We start from the raw sequence: 13,623 nt of genomic DNA, 5'->3' as shown, positions 1-13,623 counted from the left end.
CCCATAAACTCAACTTTCTGTGACTGGTCACTTAAACTCCTGCTCTTTGTTAAATTGTGGATGTCTCCAACAGCACCTGTTGCCGTAGTAACAGATTGTTTTACAGGATGATGCTGCTGGAGCGATCCGGCAGCCTTTCGTGGTGTTGTGCACAGATAGAATGAGTTCCATGTGTGGATGGCCGTGGCGGGGCCAGAGCTAGGGGCAAGTCATCATTGTCAGTATAAACAGGGAGGGTGTGGGCCTGATGTGACTGGCTCGTGTTTATCCTCAGACTAACAGACAGTGAAGGCTCTGGAAGAAAATGAAGGCAAATACATAATGAATTAACTAATGCAAGAATTCCAGCTGATTCTCCACGCTTGGTTTCATTAATCCAGAAATGACAGAGCGCTGGTATTGACGTTCCCTACTTTGTGCAAATTCAACATCTGAGTACATCAAGAATCCCGTGGTTATTAGGACGACAGTGTGTCATTGAACGTAAGGCAAAACTTTGGAGCTCAATAACGCACAGACGAAGAACCATCTATAAAATCCAGTAAGAGCTCACATCAAATAAGAAAATCTGTTCAAATAAATCACAGTCACTTGTGTCTGCAAAAAAGAAATATGTACGGTGGCCCTGGGAGGTCAAACGCACTGAAACTTAAGAATACACCAGCGAACAAAAGAAAAGGTGAATAAAACATAATGAAAGCTGAATAAAACACAGTCTAAGCAAAAAAAAAAAGAAAGAAAACTGAAGGTAATTACAGAACAGTTGGAAAGGCGACCAAATCCAGTATCACAGCAAAGCGTGTAATAGACATGCCAGTCCACCGTGTGGATGTCACGCTTTGTCTATATAAGCGTGAAATGGACACGCATATTTAAGTTGCAGCAAACTGCAGTACCAGCAGAGGTAGATATTTCATTTCAAGCCAACGTGAAAATAATTACAGGACAGTGTTTAAATAGACTTTTCTAACACATTTACATGTAAGTACATATTAGCCACCTAGCTTGATATAGTTTAAAAGGTTTCTAGCATAGAAGGATGCTGCCACTTCATACCTTTCTTGGTCACTGCTGACTTCTTGCCTTATATTAATATATTAAATGCATTATCTTAAGCATATGTGGAGAGGCAAAGTGTGTCTCTTACATGCTTTGCCTCGCACTGAGACACGCCAAAAAGAAGCGGAGGAATCGTCTGTATTGTGAGGAAGGAAAAAGATGCAGGTAATGTGTGTTTTGATTACATGATTCTTATAATACTGTAGATACATGTCTATTTTTTAGCTATTTACAGTTAGCTTATTGCGTACACAACTGTCCAGTCCAGTTAGCACCCAAAAACACTTTTGGGGTTTTAGTTTTGGGGTTTTTTGGAAGCTTTTGCAGCATTTTTCCTATTTGTGGGTGTGTGGGTTTTGTTTGTTTGTTTGTTTTTTACTTTGCAGTGCATTTGACCTCTCAGGGCCACTGTAAATATGTAGCTCTACTTGGGTCAGTAAGTAACCACTGCTTCTAAAAGTGTCTAATACTCACCCAGTGTAGGCTTGAGTCTGCAAAAGGTGCAAGGTGATAAGTTTTATAGCAGCTGCACTGAGCTGGATTGACAACATTGTATTTGAATGCTGACCTAAATTCGCAGGATGGAAAATATGAGCACATTAAAAATATTAGCATATTTGGAACAGATTTTGGAGCATGCAGACAGGCAGCGGGGAATCTGATAATGTAGCAGGACTTACTCGGCAGGTTTTAGTGGCGATCTGAATTCACGTGTTTTTGAAGCTCAAAAGTATAGTATTTCAAGTTAGTCACAGGTTTTCCCGAATCCTCTTCTTTTGATGCAATGAGAAGTAAAAGCATTTTAGTAATGTGTCTGTTTTCCCCACTAAGTATCTTGGTGTTGATCTTTTCATTATACTGACATCCATCCCTCTGAGTCATATTTACAATATGCTTGGCTGTGTGTATCTGCATGTCCATGCGTATTAATGCATGCATTAGTGTCACACAGCAAAGCATTGTGCCTCCCATCCTCTGTGCTTTAGTCAGTGTTGAGTGTGGAGCCTGGAGCGGGCAAGCAATAAATTGTACACTGAATTTAACATGAGGGGACGTCTAGTGGCATCATATTAGGCATGTTAACTATTACACCCGTGTCAGTGGGTGATGTGGACCCATTTATGGGAACATATGAATCATAAAAGGCATGGAAGAAAGAAATAACTGTGAGCTGCAAAGTAAGATGGAGCTCTTTTATTGAGTTTTAGGGTGTCTGACATTCCTAGCTTGCACCAAGAACAATACCTTATGTCTGATCACCTTGGTGACTTAAGCAAATTTACAAAAGAATAAGGAGGTAAATATGGTATTATAATGACACAACCATTGGCAAAAGCTAAGAAAACAAACCCCATATTCTGTTCCTAATACAATAGATAAATGAATACATGGACTAATGGTGTCAGTCAAAACTACAATGGAAAAAAAACAAGTTCGACTTTCTACCTTTCCAACTTTTAAATGATATTTGTAAAAAAAATAATAATAATAAATTTAATAAATAAATACAATTATTAGCCATTCTTTTATAACATTACACTGATTTAGTGAAGGTTTATTATTTATTTATTCTCCTATAAATTGATGTATGATGGTTTACTGTTATTCTTGGAACATTCTAGGAAACCTGAAAGAGTTCATTCCATAAAAGAAATTTTACATTTGTATGTATAGCATTCAAAGAAGTTTACAGCCTTCTTTGAATGCTATAATGTTTGTTACAGCATTCATTGTTTTGTTTGTTTTTTACATTGTTTGACCCAAGAGGACAGGAGAGGAGAAAACACTGAGTACAAGAATATAAAACCACAAAGCTGACATTTCAGGAAGTCATCCTGCCGCCCATTTCCTTCAGATTACAAGGCCATGAGTGTGCCCGCGGCGTGGCGCCACACTTCACTGCCACATTAGTCTTTCTTCACCTCCGAGTCATTCATGCAGGTGTTTCGCTGCAGTCACTGTCACGGTTTATCGTGGCCCTGACTGACAAGAGGCGGGTCGGCTCTGTGTTAGAGGTGTAATTATTGCTGTGGGTTTAGGGGCTGATGGCATTGTTGTCATCATCTGTCTGCAGTGACACAGACGGATGAAGGGCAATAACAAAGACTCACTGTCTACCAAAGTGAAGAGGGGAGAAGAGGACAACTGTACGGTATTTTAGAAGGATGTTTGTGGTGACAGCAAGAAAACAAGTGAATTCCAGCTGTACTTTGTTACATACAGAGTTGTTGATGTTTGTGTTTGTGTGTAACTGCTGTTGTGCACACGGTCACGAGGACCTGCCTTCCTTACTGGAACACAAAGCAAATGTGGCAAGCAGTTATAGCAAGAGTTATAAGTGGGAAATAAATGGAGGTCGAGAAAATTTCTTCTGAAGTTATGGAGACACGAATGTGTGTGTCCTCGACCTCATTTGTGCTTTGATACTTTTTTTGAATTACTAACATGCCAACACTGATCTCACCTAATCTTTATTCAGTTCCACTTAAACCCACAACAAATCCAACACCGTTCACACTACCCAAATTATCCTATTGGGATAATCTATATAATATTAATATTATTAATATAGACCAAGCTCTATCAGATTTATACTCTTCATACTGGACTCTGTGCTTTCCACTAAGCAATATTTACATGTGTCATTAGTGAGTAATGACAGAAAAATGTGCGAGGTCAGTGGTGAAAAAGTGTAGTTATTAATCAGTGAACATAAAGCATGAATACAGTGAAGCCTATTTCACAGTCCCCCCCCTGCACACAACATATTTCATGTTGCTACATAGGAACCAGAATAGATGCATTAATTACCTTCTTAGGCTTTTTGTCTTTATGCGCTCACAACGCCAACTTTCCTCTCATTTGTCTTCAACACTCCCAATTCTGGCCCAGGTGAGTGTGTGTGTGTTTTCTGTAAGTCCCAGGCTATTTAAAGCAACAGTTTGATGATTAACAGAGTTTCATGTGCTTTCAGTATACACTATAGTGACAAATAGTGGTTTTAACAGGCAATTCTAACCTGATCCTTTTAGGCTTTTCCAAGCAGTGCTTTGAAGCAGCTCACCACTTCATAGGAAAATAAATGGTGACGGTAAATGCCTGCCAACAAGCCCAGGTGTGTGTCATCTACCCCAATTCTGCCAAGTAAGGGAGATGTGTGTGAGTCACGACTGCGATGTGCGAGAGCATTAGTAACTCAATTTTTGTTGCCAGCAGTAGTTAGTTTGAAGTGCAGCTCTTTCAGCACTCTTAAGCCAACTTCTCCTGCAAAAATTAGATGAGGTTGAGGAGCTTCCTTATATGAGACCTGGTGTTCTTGTCGGTTCAGATGATTTAATTTTTACATCCTTAAAAAGAACATTTGGAAGACTCGATGTACTGTTAAAAACTATGTTTGAAAATCAGAAGTGAATACATGAAGCACAGTCCCCTTTATTTGTTACACTTAAAGACATACACGCACATGAAGGACCTGATTTGTTGAGTCAAAACATTTTAACTGTATCAGGCAGGCATGAAACAAAATCACAGGTCATCAGCGCAGTATGTCTCGCTGTTTCCTGCCAAAGTATTTCTGTTTTAAATTCTCTTGGAGTCACCCGAGCAGCTGTTCCTCCATCTGATTCATGCAGGAATAATGAAGGTGGAAGAGCGGCACTTCTGTGTATGCCAAAGACCTGAATGTGGAATGCATCCTGGCTGAATCATGTCTCCTGACAGATGTCACCTCTTGAAAAACAAAAATCTGTCAGCACTACATCAACCAGAAGGCAAAACCGATGACGTTAAGCTTTACATTGGGACCAGATTTTTCTTTTCCTTTTGTCTTTTGTATCCTTGAGAGTCCTTTGGGTCCTGAGGTCATTCTTTCAAAGCAGGATTATAATACTGTGTTAAAACCTAGGGACCACTGGCAGGAAGATCGGAGCAGATTTTTTATTATGCAGAGAGACGAAGCTTGACAAATTAAATATACCCCTTTCATAGCAGGCTTCTTGATTTGTCAGAGCAGTAAACGCGCAGGTGAAACCAATTTTGTTAATTATTCCATCAAGCGTCCCAGTGAGCCAGCGTTTACAACACAGAAACCTGGAAGCAACCCAGCTCAAAGGAATGCAGTAATTTTAATGTCATTAGTATCACCTCTTCCTGCTGTGACAAATCGAGAGCACATTCCATTAACTGTACTACCATATTATTTACTGTGCCAGAAATGATTTAATGTGTCCTAACGTTTAGTGTGTCAAACGTAGTATGCTAAAAGTGCGGAATGTCCAACTTCATTGGGTCATATTTTGTTGCAGCACACCAGAGCACTTTTTATGCATTCTGCCCAAGTATCATTTGCAACTGCTATATCTCTAGTAGGGCTCAAAGTTAATGGTACGATGTTATGATGAAGTAGTGTGTCCTAACTTTAGCAATACTGTTAGTACAGCAGTACTTTTCATGGGCAGCTGCATCATCATCATCAACTTTATTTATAAAGCACTTTGAAACAACCACAGCTGACACAAAGTGCTGTATATTGGAACTGTAAAATAAAATTACATGAGATATAAATAAAAACCAAATAAAAGAAGAGCGAAATCATTAATTAAATAACTGCTTCAATTAAAAGAGAAACTAAGTCTCACTGAGGTTAAAAGTCAAGGAATAAAAGTGGGTTTTAAGACGTGATTTAAAAGTGGACAGTGAAGGGGCCTCTCTAACGTGCAAGGGCAAATTATTCCATAATTTTGGAGCCACAATGGAGAAGGTCCTGTCCCTTCTGAGCTTCCTCCTGGATCTCGGTACCTCCAGGAGCAGCTGGTCAGCTGACCTGAGAGACCGACAGGGTATGTGGGGATGAAGAAGCTCAGAGAAGTAAGGCGGGGCAAGACTGTGAAGGCATTTAAAAACAAACATAAGAATTTTAAAATTAACTCTAAAAGACACAGGCAGCCAGTGCAGAGAGGCTAGCACGGGGGTTATATGTTCTCTTTTTCGAGTTCCTGTTAGGAGTCGTGCAGCCACATTTTGAACCAGCTGCAGACGTGAGAGCAATGAAAGAGAAAAGAAAAAGCATGTAATCTGGTACTCTGGAGCTGAAGTCTGTCGACTTTAAGCTTCAAAATGATTAATTCTCAAGTTCATGTTTGTTGGCAGACTAAAGGTTAGTTTATTTTCACCACATTTTACTTAAATTTAAATTTAACTAACTCAAGCAAACAGCTGGAAAAGTCAAAAATCATGTATAAAGATTTCTGTGATGTCATCTATTGTTTTCTGGGCTATTGTTTTAAATCAATCTTAGTCTTTTAAGCAGACATCAAAATGTATTTTGTAATGTGTTATAGATTACTATTCTAAAAGAAATGCAAGTTGCCTTTCTTTTCACCTGTAACATGTCCTGAAATGCACTGTAAGATAATTACCAGTTAACAGTATAAACCTCGTGCTACAGTCACACACACTGGCACAAATCCCTGTACGACCGAGGACGCATGTACCATTTTTACAGTGTTTCAATTTAAACACAGAGCCAACAACACAAAGCAAAGCTGAGAACCTGCCTAAAGAGACTGATGCATTCACCACACTGATTCAACAATACAAACATGTAGAGTAAATATATACAGTCCAAATAAAAACACTCGTTAGGCTACATTTAAAGACATGCAAGCATGGAAAAGTATTTGTATTACATCAGACATTCATAAAATATTTTATCAGCATAGTGTGTTTAAATAGAAAAACAGATCTTTACTACTCCCCACCATAAGGTGGGAGGGGTAAAGTGGCAAAAGTGGGGCATGAAACCTGAAAAGAATTAATGTTACATGGTAAGTGTAAGAATTGACTAAAAACCTTAATATTACCTTAACTAAACTTTAATGTGTTTAATTCTATTTTACATTTATTTTTGACCAATTTAAGGACCTGTTGCCTGATTTGAGCCTAGTTCTGCCTCTTGCCTCACAAGAGTAAAAAGTAAATATGAAATAATCGTTGTGCATCATTTAGCAAACATTTGTTTCAATTGTTGATGAAATCTTTGCATTATGGCTGATGGATGTAACTGTTTGAGTGCTTCATTAATGGTTTATTGCTTATAGTTGTATGCTCCAACAAATATCTCAAACAGGTAGATTTGGTGGGCTAAACGTTGTACAGTTTATGTGCTGCAAACCAGACGTTGTTTGGCGGATCCCCAAAACTTATTCCCATAACATACATTAATCCAGTAATTAACCTTGTAGCATTTTCTTTTCAATTTGGGTCTTGTGATAAGGCAAATCACACAACACTTTGACATCTTTCCAACTTCTTCACCCCTTCTATCGCCCACCCAAGAAGACCAAGACTCTCAGAGCCTCTGTCACACCCAGGGCAGCCGAAGCACACCATCACACTTACACATGTTCTCACTCACACAAAAAACATTTCTCCTTCACGCAAACTCCCACATAGATCCAAATCCTGTGTGCCAACTGTCCCGAATTCCAAATATTGAGGATGAGTCCAAAGCAACAATGGTCCAAAAGAGTTTGGTCAAACAATGATTTTATTGAACACACGTGTGGGGAGAGGTACACTGCAACACACTCAGCATAGGTCTCCGCCCAAAAATACACTTCAGAATGCTTTTAATATATCAGGGTTCCGCCCCTTCATGCGTCAGATAAGAATATGACATGCATCAGTTACAGTTAATGATTACTAGAAAGCTAAAAACAGACAGAGAAGTTCCTCTTTTCATCACATTCTTCCATACATGGCAGTTTGTTTCGCCCTTCAGATGGTCCCTGGGGACTTACAATTTTCTTGACTCTTCTTCTGTCACTCGTTACTAGGCAAACTCAAATGCAGTTAGAAGCTAAATGAATTCCAGGCCTTCAGCCTGGCCTATCTTTTAAAATCATTTGTGTTTGTAAGCGTGTATGCTTTTAACCTTCTGCTGCTCCAAGTCACTTACACAATAGATCGTCGCGCCAAAGAAGCTTAAGACCTTAAATAGACTGAGCATCAACTCTTCATGAGCACTATTTGCAATGTGTGTATAAGATGATTATAGCCGCACCTTTAATAAAAGTTTTAGTCTAATGCCAGTGGCTTTAATAAACATTTTAATGCAATGCTATTGATGAAAGCTATGTTTAGCAGTAAAATATTTTCTTTATTCCCACACAACCCTATCCTCACCCTGACAAATGTGCCATATCAATGCTGAGAAGCAGGTCAAGCATTCTGTAAGTGCAGCAAAGTGAGATAATTACAACACAGACTGCTCACAGCTTCCTATTAAAGCACGCGGCCCCATCCGCACCCAAAATGATACAGCCCCCTCCACCCACCACACACACACACACACACCATCCCGCAACTTAAAACATCCTGTTTTGCAGAGGACAGTGGCCTCTGGTGCAAAAAGCTAAGTGGCAGAGGTGCTGAGCTCTTGTTTTTCTTTTTCCTTTTTTTCTTAGGATGGACAGGTCATGAAATGCTTAATGACAGACCAGTAAGTCAGTATGGCTAACGAGATGATCTTTCATTTTCCCTCCCTCTCCCAAATCCTTCTCCTTGATGTGATTTTTAGCTGGTCTAAAAACTATGCCAGCTTTCCAAGTCACTCCCAATGACTGGTACCCATTCATCCACCGCCTACACCTCCTAACTACGTCTTTGAGCATAAAGGATTAAGGTTTGAGTGTGAAGAGAGCATGACCAAGTGTACATGTGAACGAGTGCAGGTGATCATGTGTATGAGTAAGGAGGATGGAAGAAATAGGGAGAGGCAGCAAGACTGAGGAAGGGTGACTAAGGGTTCATAGACATAGACACTAAGCTTGACTTTGAGTTGTTTTTAACAAGGGCTTTTTGGGATTATCTGGTTCTCTCTTAAGAATAGCTGTGCACTGCTGACACTAGTGTTATAGTACAACACCGCAGATTCTACTGTGCGCAGTGTGAACAGAAAAACGAATTCTGCAGAACAATCCTGTAATAAAAACTACCTAGTTTATTTAAATCATGATTGATTATGATCAAATTTTAAAAGCTATACCAAATATACCAGTTGGTTTTCAGTCACTGAGCCTTTAGACTGTGCTTCACATCAGAAGCATCTTTTTTCTACATTTAAAGGGTTGCGCATTGTGAATTTGTGGCCTGAAACTGACTGTCGGTAAAGAGTTCTACTGTAAAATCCGGACAAAATTTATGACAAAAAGTGGCCTGTGGCCTGTATCAGTATTACATATGTACCTGCAAATCATTATAGATTAGAGATTAGAGATCAGATTAGATGAAACTTTATTAATCCCTCGGGTGGGTTCCTCCGGGAAATTCAGTTTCCAGTAGCAAAGCACTGAAAGAAGTTGCATGTTACAGATACATTAAGGGGAATGAGAGTAAGGATATAAGCATAAATACACCATATATACATATATAGATACAGAATATACAATATGGATAAATAGGATTGCTCATTTGAGTGAGTATATGCCGTCATGTCCTGAAGCACAGTGCATACTTTAACAGAAACGTTCCTGCAAATTTGTCCATTTTCCACTAAAGAAAAGTCAAATTAGAGGGTTTTTGCTTTGATACAATCACAGAAGCAACTCTTCAGAACAGCTCTTAAGTAGAGCGATCTAAAAAACACACCAGTGGCAGAAGTAGTACAGAGGGGTGCAAGGACAATACATAAAAGGCAAGATATGTCCACAGGTATGGGTTTCAGTTTTAAAGGTCAGAGTCATGAAATACACCTTGTAAATATAGCTGATAAATGGAAAGAAGAGTCTTCATGTCTCCTAATGAGTATGAACTCTACAAATACACAGATCAGCCCAAAGAATAAGGCTAAAGACTAATGTTTGTTGTCTATAGTTCTGGTCAAAGTTTGTGGATCAGAGAAAATCCAAAATAAATCAAAACTTGTTTTGGGGTTTTTTGGTCACAAAAGGTGTATTGTGTGCAATCATTCCACCCTGGAAAAATGTCTGATGGGCTGGTCTTAGCATTTCAGAAACTACTGAGCTACTGGGATTTTCCCAATCTCCAGAGTTTGCAGAGAACGGTGGGCAAAAAAAAAAAAAAAATCCAGTGGGCAACAGATCTCTTGGCAAAAATTGCCTTGTTGATGTCAGAAGAGGGAGAATGGCAAGACTGCTTCAGGCTGATAGGGGAGCAACTTAATAACCAGGGTATGAAAAAGATAATCTCCAAATGCACAACAACGTTAAACCTTGAAACAGATGGGCTACAGCAGCAGAAGACAGCACTTGGTGCCACTCCTGTTAGCTAAGAACAGGCAACTCAGGCTACAGTTTGCATGGGCATACCAGAACTGGACAATAGAAGATTAACAAGACATTACCTGGTCTGATGAGTCTTGACTTCTGCAGCAACATGTTAATGGCAGTATCAGAATCTGGTTTGACCCATCCTGCCTTGTATCAAAAGCTCAGGCTGTTGTTGGTATAATAGTGTGGGCAATATCCTCAGCATACTTTGGTCCCATTAGTACCAGTTGAGCATCATCTAAACACCACAGCTTGCCTTGATGCATGCGTAATCATCCAGGTAAGTAAATCCCAAAAGGTTGATCCTGTTTATGTGGATGTAGCATTTTCAGTGGGAGAAAACGTTTCGTTACTCATCGAAGTGACTTGTTCAGTCTCAGCTGACTGCAGCTTTCCCCAACCTTATAAACAGTACATTTGCACAATGACTGAAACCAGCCCACTGACAGAACAATTGTCTGTGAGGTAAGTACCTATCATTAATTATACCATTATACCTGAGTATTGGTGCTGACCATGTCTATCGCTTTATGACCACAGTGTGCACATATCCTGATGGTTTGATTTTTTGTTGTTTTTTTCTGGTTATTCAGCATACATCTAACTACTTGTGAAAAACTTAGTAATGCTAGATTAAAAGGGAGAAGTCAAAGTGTTCCTGCAGTAGCTTAGACGATGACCTTTAAAGGTTGCTACTGAAAGTCTCTGGAAGCTGTCAATTGGAAATCTGTAAGTGATGGATATAATGTGTCCATTCTGAGAGTATTGTGAACAAATGTGAAACACTCCCCACCCCCTGTATCTTCATCATTATGTGAATTTCTGCGGTCACTACACATAAAAAAGAGCAGCCCTATTTCTGTTTGTTTCAGCTGACCTGAATCTAATTGTAACAGCTATATTCAGGCATATATCTGCCAGTCAAAAACAGAAATGGACTTTGTCAAGGCCAAAAAACATTATGCACATGTAAAAAAAAAAAGTGCATATCAAAATACATAAAGCAGTATAACCTTTCAATAATTAAAGCATATCTCTTGGAGTATTATTCTACCTAATGGGATTGCAGGTCTTTCTGTGGCCAGACAAAGAAATTACAGGAGGTACAAGGAAGCGACTGTCATTTGGCATCGCCTCTGCTCTTTTCATGCTTTGACCAAGTGGCCTGCGGGGGTCAACCACTTAAATCCTTGCTTTGGATGTCTACTGACCTTTCCTTGTTTTCTTTTCTTTTTTTTACTCAGTCGGTCAGGACCCAAGTGGAGGGGGTAGTCGGGGTGGGGGGGGGGGTGGAAATTAATGGTTCAGTGGGGCTTCCTCAAAGATTAAAAAAAGATAAGAGGTTCCTCGGTAGAAAAAAAATCTATGATACTTCCTTAAAAAAAAATCTATATGCCAGATGACTGCATCAAGATCAATGGTTTTGTTTGTTTCGACCGTTTTCCCAAAGCCGACTGATTTTTAAAGTACACGTTCTGAGTCCAGTAACATCAATACTCTGACCCGGTTTACCCTTAGAATGAAAGACACAAACAGGATGGGGTGGTTTGTGTTTTCTTTTAATAAGACCTTTGAAGTACACACAAATAGACTGCTTTCTATAGACATCATCTTCTGTCGCATGAAGTGACCCACAATAACCGATTTGGGAAATGGCCGAATAACAACAATAAAGTGAGCTGATGGTTGTTCAAGGCTTGTTTGAGGCATCTCGCTAGAGCTAATAAGACAGCAAAGCTTAATTAAGAGCATCATTAATGAGTGAGTGATTTGATAAGGTTTTGGGGGTGCAAAAGGGTTATTGTTCCTAAAGAAACACGAGGAAAATCACCCGAGGACGGGAAGTGACCCACATTTAGGAAGAGGAGCGATGGGGGGACAACCCCCATACCCCTATCTGGCGCCCCTACATCCTCCCCTGGGCAGCCTGCTGATTGGTTCATTACTTGCGGTAAACACAGTTACAACCCCCCCGCCACAGTACATACACATATATGCACATATAGCCGTCCCTGCCCCCTTCCAGTCTGCCTGTTATCATCCTGACCGATGTTCAGATTTCTTCAGTCGTCAAATCAGACTCATCATATTCTCTTCATCGATTCAAAGTGCAGAAAGGTAGAAATATATATTTGTTTGGTAGAAAGTTTTGAAAACCTGCTTGCAGACAAAGAAACAATGTAAAAAAAAAAAAAAAGAAAGAAAAAAAAGATTCTTTCAAAGAAAAAGAGATTTCATTTTTCTTTGGTCACTCTTGTAAAATGAAAGAAAAATAATGAAGTACAAATAACTTTGCAAAGAAATGCAGAGTTACTACAAACACTGACCATTAAAAATGCAATTTCTTTCTTTTCTAGAGTGTCTCTTTTGTTTTCTTAATTTAAGCAATATTTAAACACTATGTCAGGTGCACTTGTAGTGCTACACATCCTTGAGCCAGTGTTAACTGATCTTGGATCTTGGATATTCTCCTGACTCCAGGTATTTTATATACCTGCAGGCTTGTGACACCTCAAAGGTGATCTGCTTTGACTTGAGATCAAAGCTAGGAGATGCATTAATTCAGACACTTACAGAGGTGGGAGTTATGCTAATAAAAACATGTATTTCATGTTGTTGTTTGGAGGTGAATCCTGCCAGCTCGTGATGAAAAGTCCCTCTTCATGCGCTGCCATTTTATTCCGCCCTTAATGGACCTGGAAGGATACTCTCTGAAGGTTACATTTTGGCAGTGTTGCATACCAGATGATTTACCTTTACCATCTGATGTCTCTGCCTCTCTGCTCTCCACTGCCTTGTCACTCCCAGTTACTGCTGCTTCACTGAGTAGCTTGCCATTGTCCTCGGGCAGCGGTGCTGCTGGCAGCTGTGCTCAGATGGAAGAAGGGGCAAAGTGCTGCCATTAGAATTGCTGTGAAGACTTGAAAATCAGTTCAAGAGAAAACAAAAGAATACATAATACAGCAAATAAGAGGAATGCATATTGTGAGAGAAAATACAAAAGAGATGGGTGAGAAATTCAAAACATTAAAAACAAAATTATACAGATTCATATTATTCCAACTTATGCAGTTTGTACATTCAGACCTGTGAAACACATCTGAGCTTCCAGTGGCTATTTAAGCATTTTTCAAAACATCCATACACACCAGAGATGGGAGATGATGAGGTAACGTCACTAAGAAAGACAAGACAGGAGAGGAAGAATAGAGTCTGCCCAGTGGCATTTGATAAACCAGAAATTTTAAGCCTACATGTAACTAATTCATATTAT

The sequence above is a fragment of the Haplochromis burtoni genome, unplaced genomic scaffold (genome assembly GCF_018398535.1).
Source record: "Haplochromis burtoni strain Fernald_Lab_line unplaced genomic scaffold, NCSU_Asbu1 Contig_154, whole genome shotgun sequence".
NCBI lineage: Eukaryota > Metazoa > Chordata > Actinopteri > Cichliformes > Cichlidae > Haplochromis > Haplochromis burtoni.
The sequence above is the reverse complement of the archived record's forward strand: the minus strand, read 5'-3'. Positions refer to the sequence as shown.